At 40.9% G+C, this 12357-nt stretch overlaps 1 protein-coding gene across 1 annotated transcript in view; it reads left to right on the top strand.

The window, feature by feature from the left end:
• NCOR1 (nuclear receptor corepressor 1) overlaps positions 1 to 12357 on the top strand; it is a 4682182-nt gene that overhangs the window by 2776535 nt on the left and 1893290 nt on the right. The window lies entirely within an intron of this gene.

Genomic DNA, 12357 nt, shown 5'->3' with positions numbered 1-12357 from the left:
CATTCAGAAGATGACTTTTTGTTTTTTTTGGGGGGGGGGGGTTCAGCAGTATGTTGTAAGTCCTTAAAAATTTGTGCATGTGCATAGGTAGATGCACTTTGTATACCTGCATCTACTTATATCTTACAAAAGTTTATTATTTGCTATCATCTTTCTTTTATTAGAGTATAAAAAATACTTGGAATTATTTCAGAAGTTTGCACAGTAACATCTTTTTAGACCTTTGCTTCCAGTGGAATTACGGAACGTGACACACGCAGTGGTTTCAAGTTGATCCTTTTGATAAAATCGAGCTGTAAGCTTAAAGTATGAACAAGTCTTCTTATCTCTACATTGCTAAAGAATTATGAACCATAAAATTGTCATGTCATAAGCATCTTCAGAATGGCATACATTCCAAGACCTGAATACAACAAATGTTATTTTTATAAAGCTTTGTAAGCAGTATAGAGTATGTCATTAACAAGGCTAGATGTACATTAGCAGCATTATTTTTGTTTGGTGGAAGGCTTTCTCATGAACGAAGACCATTTCATATTTAATGGAAATATTTATAGGAATGTGAAGAATGACAGTCTGCTTAACTGCTTGAACAACACTTTGAATATGTTTAGGAAGAGTTGGTGTAACAGAAAATCATAGCATATGAATTTATTCATATTGCGTGCACTTATGTTTCCTGTCAGTTTTCAGCAGCTCCCCCTGCCTTGAAAACACCACTAATCTTATGCCAGCATACCATGGAACTGATGCTGGTGTACAAAACAGTCATGTGGCCAGCTTTGCTTAAGAGCCTTCTTTAGATCTTGTCAATCTGTGCTTCTCTGACTGCATTAGTACCATAATATTTTGTGCTGCTTAGTGACTTGCACAAGTTGATCATTTTCTTGTTCAAAGGGCTCCGGTCAGAACGATAGTAAAGTTTAAGGTGAAGACTGATAGGGCAGTTGCCTCTTTGAATACCACAAATAACTGTGCCATCCAAACACTTTTTTGTACTCATTTTGTAAAGAAATGGAAACCACAGAGTGGGGTAAAAAAGGATAAGGAAGTTGAAAGCTCAGAATGTCTCATGAAAGGAAGCAGTTGAAGACCTGAAAAAAACATATGTCCTTAAACTGCAATTTCAAGGTGTTTAGACATATTTAAACACATCCCCAAAACGGGTATATGAAGCAGTTTTCAAAATTGTCAAGATTTCTCCTCCCAGACCTTAGTGCTGTTAAAGAATACCTTGATTTTTGTCAGTACAATTCACTCTTCATTACTTGTCTTTCTTTGAAATAAGAGTGTTGTGTGGTCCCTATACATGTGTAAAATGCATGTCTTCACATTCCCTTTAGACCTTGCAGAAAGTGTCTCAGATTCCAGGTAGCAGAGCATCATTTTCAGTTTTCAGGTGTGCTGTTTTAACTGTTTGCAGGCCCCAGAATATTTTCCAAGTGGTTGCATACTGTAAAAAAAAATTTAACATCATTGTTGATGTTCACCTTGTTTCACTGTTGCAGTTAATAACTCTCTGGAATTTCCTGCTATGGAATCCTTTGGCTAGACCAAATGCCTGAAACTTTTTCCCTCTTCCTGACCTGGTAGATGCCCTCCCCTAAGACGTTGGGGTGTAAGGATTGCCAGCGTGTGCTATTTTCTCAGTTCGTTCTTGACACTGGAGACCAATACAGATCCCTATGTTGACAAGTTAGTACGAAGTCGGAGTTTGAACTCCAGTGAAGGTAAGTCTCCCATTGTGGAACTATTTTCCTTATTACTTTCTACTTATGGTTAGATGTCCATTGTTATGACCAATACTTGCTTGGACTGTGGAAAGCAAATCCCTCACTGAGCCAAAAACTGAGACTTCCGCACACACTCTGCCTGGGCACAGCATGCTCAATTGTCCCCAGTGTGCCTATATTAATTCTAGGAGACTACATGTGAGAAAAATCCACTAGTGTCTGAAAAATGTGTCACCAGCACCAACATCCTTTTTCCACTAGGTAAAGCTTCTCCCATGCCTGAAAAAAAGAAAATTAATTGGTGGATAGAAGCCTATATTCAGAACAAGGGAGTACTCTTTCAATTCTAGTCAGAAAGTTAAGTTTTTATTTCAGACACTTCAAGTGCAGCATGGGACACCCATTTCAGCAGCCTTCAAGTACAAGGTCTGCAAGAAAAAAGCAGTACCACAGTGAAGTGGTAAATAAGCATGGAGGTATCCACGCATCTCCCCCTTTGCTACATAGCAACGCAGCTGTGGGATGTGGCTCAGGGTTGGGATTACACCTTATAGCACACTGTCTGCCAGGAGAAAACCATCTGCCAGACTGTCTGAGCAGGATAGTGTCAGACTCAGGAGTGGATGTTGAACAGAAAGGTTTTCAGCAAACTTATACATAGAGGGGGATGTGCCAGAAGTAGACCTTTTTGCCTCCAAGGAAAGCAGGCAACTAAAGAAATTTTGCACAAGGGCCAAAAACACACATGCTCTGAGGACAGATGCATTCTTCCCATGGACTTTTCCATTTCTGTATGCTTTTCCTTCCATATCTCTCATCCCCAGATAGTTAATAAAAATCAGGAAGAAACGACCAAAGGTGTGTGTGTTCATAACTGCACTGTTTTGTCCAAATCAACATTAGTTCCCACGGCTGCATTGTATGAGTGGTCAGGAGCCATGCCATGGGTACTTCTGCAGCAGGTGGATCTGTTGTCATAGAATTGGGGAATTACCTTTCACCCCACCTTGAGTGCCCTAAGACTTAACAGCATGGATGACCTGATCTGATCTTCTGTCTCAGAGAGACTCTGTACATAAGAAAGTCAGACATCTTGGCCATTTTGAAAGAGGTTAGAAAACCAGCCACGAGGAAATAATGTCTCTCAAAGTGGAAGACGTTCTCTGCACGGTGCAAGACCAAAAGACCAAAACCTTTGTCAGCACAGCTACCATCGATACTAACAAAGGCAATGACAGTGGCTCCACCTTTGACTGGATTCAAACCCCAACAATATATCCTCGGCCAGAAAACTCCCAAACATCCTCAGTGACCATCTCCCAGCCTTTATAACTTCTGCTTCCCCCTCCAAAGTCAGCATCAGTATAAACAAACAAGGAATTTGACCTCATTCAGCCCCGTAACCTTCAACAGTATTCTAAGAACAGTAGATTGGCATCTACTAAAAACCCTTACTCTTGCCGAAGCTGTTGATTACTTCAGCACCGCCTTCATGAATACATTAAATAGCCTGGGACCTCTATGTGTACAGAGGATCTAACAAAGCCAAGCCTTCTAGACTTCTCATGTGTGCCAGGGTCAACATATGGAAGTTATGGCAAGCACACAGAAACACCCCAAACCTACTAAAATTCAAACAAGTCTGCAACCAGGTTGAAAAAAAAAAAAAAAAAAGAAGCTAGTCAACAAAGATAAAAAAAAAGAACATTAACTAAAACTTCAGTCCAATCACAAGCAGAACCAAAATAAATTCTGGAATTCTGTTCCTTCACTACTTAACCCAGGCAAAAAAAAAAAACACACCTGTCCTCACCCTGACAAATCTCCAGAAGAAATAGGTTTTCTTTTTAATACCTTTTTTAATCAACTCCATAGCTGACATCACAGCAGCATATTCCCAATTAAATCACTCCGCTTGCTACACATCCCCTGCTAAATCACCCACTTACTTCCCCTCCCTACTTGCACCCAACATTCGCAAAAGCCCAATACCCACTCCACTTCCACTTTTGCTCCAAATCTCAGTCTTGGCTATAAAAAAAACTGCTAAAGCTAAAACTGTGCTCTAACTCCCCTGTTAATATACCCTCAGAATATCTAAAAACTGCCACTGACAGTATCAGTTACCCCATAAGCATACTTCTCCATAGATCCATCCTTGAGTCCTACATTCCGAAAACCTGGAAAAAGGCCTTCATTCTCACTCTCCATGAAGGTAGCAATAATACTGACATCACTAACTTCTGACCCATTGCATTTCTTTCTCCTGTCTCCAAAATCTTAGAAAAGGGCATCAGTATTCAACTTTGTCGCAATCTTCTTGACAACCATATACCTTCACCCTCGCAACATGGTTTCAGACCTGGCCACAGTACTACAGCTGCCCTTCTCTCCTTCATGGATACAGTCAACAGAGCCCATGACACTGGCAAAATTGTCTTTAACCTCTTCCTTGACCTATCAAAAGCATTCAACACTGCTTCTCATTCTTTACTCATCACCCAGCTTTCTAAGATTGGTCTTTCCCTCCCCACACTTAAGCTGCTTCAGTAGTTACTTAACTGAAAGGCAGCAGGGTGTCAGATGGCAAAACTCCATCTCTCCTTTTCTCAACATTACTACCCGAGTTCTTCAAGGCTCTATACTTGGACCACTCCTTTTTAGCATATTCATAAACAGTTTCCACTCATCTTTGCCTCAATGATCTGTTATTCAATACGCAGATGACTCTACTATTGTCTGGTCTGCCCAATTCCATATCTGATCTACTACAGCTAACTCAAGCCTTCCCCACTGAATCCTGGATGCACAGCCACCACCTAGCCCTGAACCCAAATAAAACCAAAATCTTTTTATTCATCCCTAAGAAAACAACCACTTAAATAAAACTGAGTTCACCATCTATTCTCATAGTAAGACTATAATCGAAGTCCTTAACCACACAAAGTCACTATCAAAGAACACATGAAATTTGACCTGCTTATACAACACATTTGCAAAACACATAAACTTGTAATCCTCTAGACATAATCACGTCGTAAGCCCATCCACAAAACTAACTCTAGCCACAACTTACCTGTTACCCTCCCTCCTCTATGGTACCTGTCTACTCACCAACATCCAGAGCTCTTCAAAATCCAAACTTGAGACATGCTACAATAAAATTGCCAAATTTGCAACTAATTCTAAATACTCCACCCATCACTGCACTGCTCTTAAGTCACTGAAATGGCTAGAACTACCAAACTATCTCTTCTATTTGCAATTAACTGCAACTCTCAAAATGCTCTCTAAGTCCCTAGATTGTCTTGCCCTGAGTTCTATATTTAGCTACTACCACCCAAACAGGCCCCTTAGATCAGGGGATCAGAAGGTGGTGTAGGTTCACAAACCTAACCTTCCACTCGGCCAGCTTCTTTATTCAAACTCTATAGCCAAACACTTGAGTGCTCTACCTCTGTCAGTTAGAACAACTCAATGTTGAGTTGAATGTTGAGAATGTTGAGTTAGAACAACTCAAATCCTGCCTCTTTCAAACTTCCTTTCACAACCACCTTTCCTCAAGCTGGAAGTGTACCTGCACCAAACCCCCTAGTATATGTATACTGTGCTATTTCTTATCAACCTTATTTTGTGCAGTGAGAAAATCTTACTGTAGAAAGATAAAGAAATTGCGCAATGTAGAGCTTGTACTGATTGATTGTTCAGGCTACGCTACTCTGCATGTCTCTCATGGTTTTTTACTCTGTATTTTGTACGTATTTTTTTCTTTGTAATTCAGATTTTTATAACTCAGTTTGTTAAAATTCATGTACTGTGGAGTTTTTCTCCCCAGGCCTCCACTGAAAATGGGTTTTCTGTGGCCAGTGGACTTTCCTATTAAACAAAAATGCAAATAAATAAATTTTTACTTGGCTGAACTTTTTTAAAAGTCCATTCTTATTCTTCCATTTTGATTCATGCCTCTGCAATATCTGCCTATTTTTCCATGAAGGCGCCTGTTTTATTCCTTTTTTTTCAGTTCTTTGACAAAACAGTTATTTAAGGGGGTTTCATCTACCTCTGGCATCCAAGAAGAGTTCTTGCTCCATACTAGGACCTTAATTTTGTCTCACAGAAGATTAATTCTTCCATTCTTTACACCAGCAGGGTCCACAGATATTAAGTTTTCAGTTTGCAAAAATACATTTACAGTAAGCCAATCTGAGAGCCCTAATGTACGTGTCATCTTGCATTCTCCTCATACCTAATATAAGAATACTTATGAGGAAGATGCAGATACCTCAGAAATCCTTGCAACCAAACTACATATCCTCCTTGGTATGAGTATTTGTATCAATGTACAAAAAAGGGATGCCCATGTTAGACCGTTATGAAAAAAAATATCCACTATACTTTCATAATTCATTGTCTAACAAAACACTTTATATTTTACTTAGAGATCCATTTCAGCAGCCTTTTGGTGCAAGGTAATTAGTTTCAACAAGAGTTTGCAAGTACACTTCAACGTGAACAATACGTAAATGACCTTGAAGGCATGCTTTAGACCTTCCACCTATTTTTGGGACTTGAGTTGCACAGAGTACTTGGGTCACAGACAGTCTTATGAGGTTCTTCAATAACTTTCTGTACGATGATTGTCATGCATTTGTTAAACAGTACTTATTATAACATTAAATAGTCAAACTATAGGGTCACTGCTCTAGGATAAGGGGCTTACTTCTTACTCCGTCCCACCTGTTGTAGTTACTGTGCATACCCCTTTTTTCTTTGAAACTCGTACTGTTTGTTTTACTTTTTGGGGTTCAGGAAAATGCTTAAAGTGTTTTTTACTGTGAGAAAGTTACTTTTTTTGCTACTTTCCTGTTTTAACAGGTTTGCTGCTAAACTGCCCCAGGAAACGCACGCCATTTTTGTCTTGACCATGGAGGAAACTGCTGGTCCCTTGATTGGACCTTCTTCTAGCTACTAAAAGAAAAATATAGTCTTTGTCACCACAGCAGGCTGGTAAGTTGCTTCAACAGCAAGTGGGTGACTCTGTACCTCTGGTGCTGTCCATACAGCCACCCTGGATCCCAAATAGCCACATCCTCTGCAGTTGTTGGGGTCCCCTCAGTAGGCAAGGGAGAGGCACTCTTGTTGGTCATAAGAGAAGGCGAAGGGAATGAACCTCTGCTTAGACAGAATATTCTGCCCATCCCTGTTGAAGCTGTTGCTGGAAATGCTGGGTTTGTGTTCCTAACTTTCCTGTCAAAGAGAGACATAAAGCTAAACATTTAGCTACTCCTGTGTCAGTCACTCTAGACAGGAGCAGGTTATTGGGCTTGGCTCAGCGACTTGTGCAGATTCTTGGCATTTCTTGTAAGGTGGTTTCTTGTAAAAGAATAAGGGATTCCTCTTTCCCTGTAGAGTTTAGTGAAGTGGAATCTGTAGGGGAATGTGATGGGACAGATGCATATTTTCTTCTCAGGTTTCTGAAATCAGATTTTGAGGAGAATATTGTAGTTGATTCTTCCTATGAGGGATTCTGTTTCTCTGAAACTTTTTCTAGAATGAAACATTCTTTTCAGTGAGCAAGTAGTAAGGTTTCTCAGTCCCTCAGAAAATGTTATGATTTGCTACAACTGGATTTTCCACAACCCTGGCCTATCCCTCCCAGTGTTGTCAGCATTGGAGGAAGTTTGTCACAGGCTGTGGTTTCCCTGACAGCCAACCTGCTATACCCGTAAGAAAGCAGATAGAATGTACAGATGCCTCAGTCTCTCACGTTTATGTTCGCTAGCACCAGACCTGATCCAACAGATATAACTTTAGGTGATCCAGCTGCCAACAAGTATTGTGCTAATTCTAATCCTTCTCCTCCTCCTGTTAAGGACAGTAAAGCTTTTGATAAGTTCTGGAAAAAAGTATATCCTTCTGCTACTTAGATTTTTAGAATTCTGAAGAGTTAGGATCATATGTTAAAAGTTTTGCCTGACTGTGAAAGCATGAGTAATGTTTGGTTTCAAGTTTCTTCTAGTGAGGAAAATCTTTCTTTTGAAGTTTGGTTTCTTCTTTTTCTGAAGTCACTACTCATTTTTGGGAATGTGTTTGACTGTGTAGATACTACCAGAACGGTCGCAGAAACCAGCACTAAGGTGAACTGTTGGAATACAAAGTAGCACACAAAAGATAAATTCCAGGTACGGACACATTGAGTAAAATGCAGCAGCAGCACAATTTATTTCTCACAAAGCTTTCAGGAAAAAAATCCCTTCTTCAGTGTATAGAACAATTAAAATCACAGCACTTTTAAAGCACTCAGATAAAACACAGCCCTTTTAGAATGATTCACGTGTAAACTTCAGTTAAGGAGTTAAAGGCATAGTCAGCTCAATGGTTATAGCACATTCGTTTGTTTCCTCTTGAAAACAGGTTTAATACTAGTAGCTGCATTCAAACCTGGTCTGTGGTCTGCATCTAGCAGTGTCATCCATTCATATTCTAGATTGTTGTTCAGCTCTCCACCTCTTATATTTTTATATATAATTTCTATTCCTCTGAACCAAAATTTGTGTTCTATACCCCTTTCTGCTATATGCTTAGCCAATGCATTTGTGGCCACATTCCTCTTAATTTCTGACTTGTGTTCTGTGATTCTTTCCTTCATTTTTTTGCTACATTTTCCTATGTAAAATGCTGTGCAGGCTACATAGTTTGCTAAATACACGATGTTGCATGTATTACATGTAGCATAGATATTAAACGCATATTCCTTTACCAAGACCACCACAAGCTCATTCCACGAGGTCAGTCGGCACTTCCACCATCTTATCCAGAACTTCTGTAGATGACATTTGTACTGCTACTACCTGGTCATTTCTCATACTTTTGTAGCTCATTGCAGGTTGGATATATTTTCTATTAACATGGCACAATTTGGTTCTGCCATATTCCAGAATCTTCTTCCATAAGACCACCCTAGGTTGATACTAGCTGGGGGGCTCTGTCCCAAAGGTTGAGGACCAGACGAAAAAGGCATCTGATAAAAAAGTTGTGTTCATTAGAAAGATGCATCAGTGTTTGTTTTTGTTCTTACTCAGCTTGCCCCCACTTCCCTCTTCCTCTAGAAGGAGATCCATATGGTCTCTTGGTATGAGCTGGAAGTATTTCCCATTTGGTCTTTCCTCTGTTGGCTCCAGATACATTTCCTGTCATGTTTCTAGACATTTGTAGAATTGTTTTCTTTCTGTATGTTGAATTCGATCTGAAGTAACCTGGAGTTTGAGAGAGGATTATAGATAAGGGGAAGAGCTTGAGCTATAGATCAAAAGTCTGAGAAGTGGCCATATTCTGATCTGAAACACTGAGGTAGAGCAAGGACGATAACAGATGACAACAAGATGTATCATTATGGTTTGAGAACATAACCATTGATGTGGTGTTGTACTGTCTCGCCTTCATTCTTACCAGGATGGGTTTGAATCCGATCCGACTCTGCCTTTATATCCAAGCTTGAGGTCTTCCATTAGGTCGTGGCTAAACCCTATCCCAGCATGCACTAAGAAACCTCCACAGATCTCGTTTGCAGCTAAACAAGATTGGGTGATAGTTCTACTAGCTCTGGCGAAGTATACCTTTTATTATATTCTGTACTGAGTTCTTATGCAGTGGATGGAGCAAGTAGAGCAGCAGGTTCAGGAATTTCCCTAAGGAGACATTCTTGGATGTGCTTGTGCGACTTCATGGAGCCCTTTAAATCTTTTTTTGTGAATGCCCCGTTCCATGGCTCGTATCTGTTTAGGCCAAACGTCAAGGGCACACTAACCAAGTGTAAACAAAAAGGAAAGACTCTGCTGAAAACTGGCTACGTTCCAAATCGGACTTTCCCTGTTAACCAATGTTAAATAAATAAATTACAAATACAATTTTGGAAGAAAAAAAAGATAAACAGCCTCTATAATAGAATTCAGGTAAACAGACTGTTAAGAAATGGCAAGGGGGTACAAAAAGAAGTCTCAAACTTCCCAAAACCAAGGACAGTCCAACAAATCTGACTGTTCAAGAGACCTTGTGACCCCCTCTCACTCTGGCCCATATTCTGTACAAGAATGTCTGAATCTCCATTTGTCTTTTTGGCAGCAGATAGATGTTCTTCGGGTTTCACTGTTGTAGTCATCACATTTGGGTTATCTGCTTGCAGTAGCCCTCAGTCGGCTTGATTATCAAAGTCTTGGGTCCAGCGTCAGTTGCTGTCTCATCTTCCATGATGTCAGGTAGTCAGCGGTATAAAGCATGCAGCCAATGCCATTACATCAGGCTTTCTTGTCGTGCGGTGCCGGAAGCAGAAGTAGTTTACAAGTGTCGGTCGGCCGACTCCTGAAATTTTCATTTTCGAGTTTCAGAACTGAAGTCTTCAACTGAAGCTAAGTACCCCGTTGGGGAAACTTTTTCTTGCTATTTAACGATGTCTGTAAAAGTTAATAATTGCATTTCTTGTGGAAAGCAAATACCTCATAAAGATTTTCATTCGTACTGTATTCCTTGCCTAGGCCCTGACCACGACATACCTCGCTGTCGGTTTTGTGTCTTATTTAACCAACTAACTATCCTTCTGTATAATTACGCTTCTAAATATTTCGGTTCTCAGTTCAATTATCCAGATATGTCTTCGGTAAGCCATCCGACTACTGACATTCTGAAAAAACGTAAAGCTAAAGACAGAGACAGGCCGCCTAGGTCCAAAGCTGCCGACGATGCTTCTCCTAAGCCAGTTCGCCGGTACTCAGTGAGGCACTTTCGCAGCCCCTGATACCTGCTACTTCAGATTCGCAGGCCTCTACTGAAACCCATTCGGAGTCCGGTATGCCGCGAGATGCTTCAACTGTGGAACCTGCAGATGGCTCTACCTTGGATGGGTCTAGAGCCGCTGTACAGGCACCGGCTTCTGAGGGTGTTTTCAGGCCTACTGACTTGCATATTAAACTGACGCCACCTTCTTCTTTAAGGCTTAAAACTCGAACCATGCCTAGAAAACCGACGCCCAGACCACATGCTCATGCCTCTATGCCTAAAAAAACAAATAAGAATGGCTGCATACCTTATTATTTTAATCAGGGGGGAAGCCAACCCTCCCCTTCTAAGAGACCTAGGACTGAATTTGCTTAGGACTCTTCTGACGGGGATTCTGAAATTTCTGTTTCTTCTGATGACCAAGATTTACCGTTATCTACCTATGAGGATTCTGATGCAGAGGACTCTATTCCCTCTGCTTCCCCTCCAGAGGATTTCTCTGTTGGTGAAACCTTGCATACTCTTAGGGAGCATTTCCGCTGAATTACTCTGATTCTATAAAGAGGCTTAGGGATTTCTTACTCCTGCCTCAATACAGGCCTTTAGCTATCCCTCCTCTACTGTACTAGACATTGTTGATGCTTTTTCAGAATCTAGTTTAGCCCTTGATTCTTTACCTCCTGCTCCCAGAAAACCTGATCGATATTGCAGGGTTTCTAACTCTCACAAGTTCCTTTTTAAAAATCCTGCTGTGGATCCTGAGACCATTTCACAGGGACCCAAGGGCATTAAGGCTACTACTGCCAAAAATCCTACCCCTTCTGATAGAGACTCCAGGGCGCTGGATAGATGGGGTAAGAAGGTATACACTTCTGCAACCTTGGCCATTAGGGCCTTAAACTGTCAGTTTCACTTGGTAAAGTATCAGCAACATATTATTGGATTGCTTAAACAGAAAATGATGTTGATTCCTGACTGTGCTGAAAATATTTACAGCATTTAATGCATTCTGCTGAACAGGTTGGAAAACATACTTTGCAGTGTGGTTTTGATTCATTGGAAGCATCTTGCAGGGCTGCTGTCACTGGGTCTGTACTTAGAAGGCATTCTTGGCTTAAGGAGCAGTCTTTGCCAGATCATGTTAAAGCTAAATTGTTGGATGCTCCCTTAAATCAGGACCGCTTTTTTGGCAACAAAGCAGAAGTTGTTCTTAGAAAATGGAGGAGAAAGCTAAATCAATGCATACCCCCAAGAATTGGTCCTTTCCTGGCTCTTCCAGGCCTTCTCAGTCCAAACTCAGAACAAGCAGAACCCCCAGGTTTCAGTCCCAGAGTATGCACAGGACTAAGCTGTGGGGGGTTTTCACTGCCAAATCAGGGAGTACCCCCTATGGTAAGCTGTCTCAATGACTTAACCTTAAAACTTCCAAGCACTTCTCAACTGTCTGCTCCTTTAGGGGGAAAGATTGCTCTGCAGGCCAAAAACTGGGAACTCATTACCCAGGACAAATGGGTTTTAGATATAGTTTCCCAAGGATACAGATTTCACTTCCACACGTTACCAACCCCAAATGGTTAGCCAGATCTACCCCCAAGTCAGTGGGCAGAGGCTCAAAAGCTAGTACTCTCTCTCTTAAGCATAAAGGCTATTCAAACTGTACCAGAAGAGGAAAAAGGACAAGGTTTCTACTCAAGACTTTCCTGGTACCCAGAAAAGACCATTCACGGCATCCTATCCTGGACCTTGTCCATCTTAAACACTTTTTTGGTGGTTCCAAAATTCAAGATACTAACTCTTCACCAGTTGCTTCCTATGCTAGGCAAAGATGCCTGGTTGGCAACACTGGATCTAA

This window comes from Protopterus annectens, chromosome 13.part0 (genome assembly GCF_019279795.1).
Source record: "Protopterus annectens isolate FY-2018-M chromosome 13.part0, PAN1.0, whole genome shotgun sequence".
Taxonomy (NCBI): Eukaryota; Metazoa; Chordata; order Ceratodontiformes; family Protopteridae; genus Protopterus; species Protopterus annectens.
This window is presented reverse-complemented; position numbering and strand designations above follow the sequence as displayed.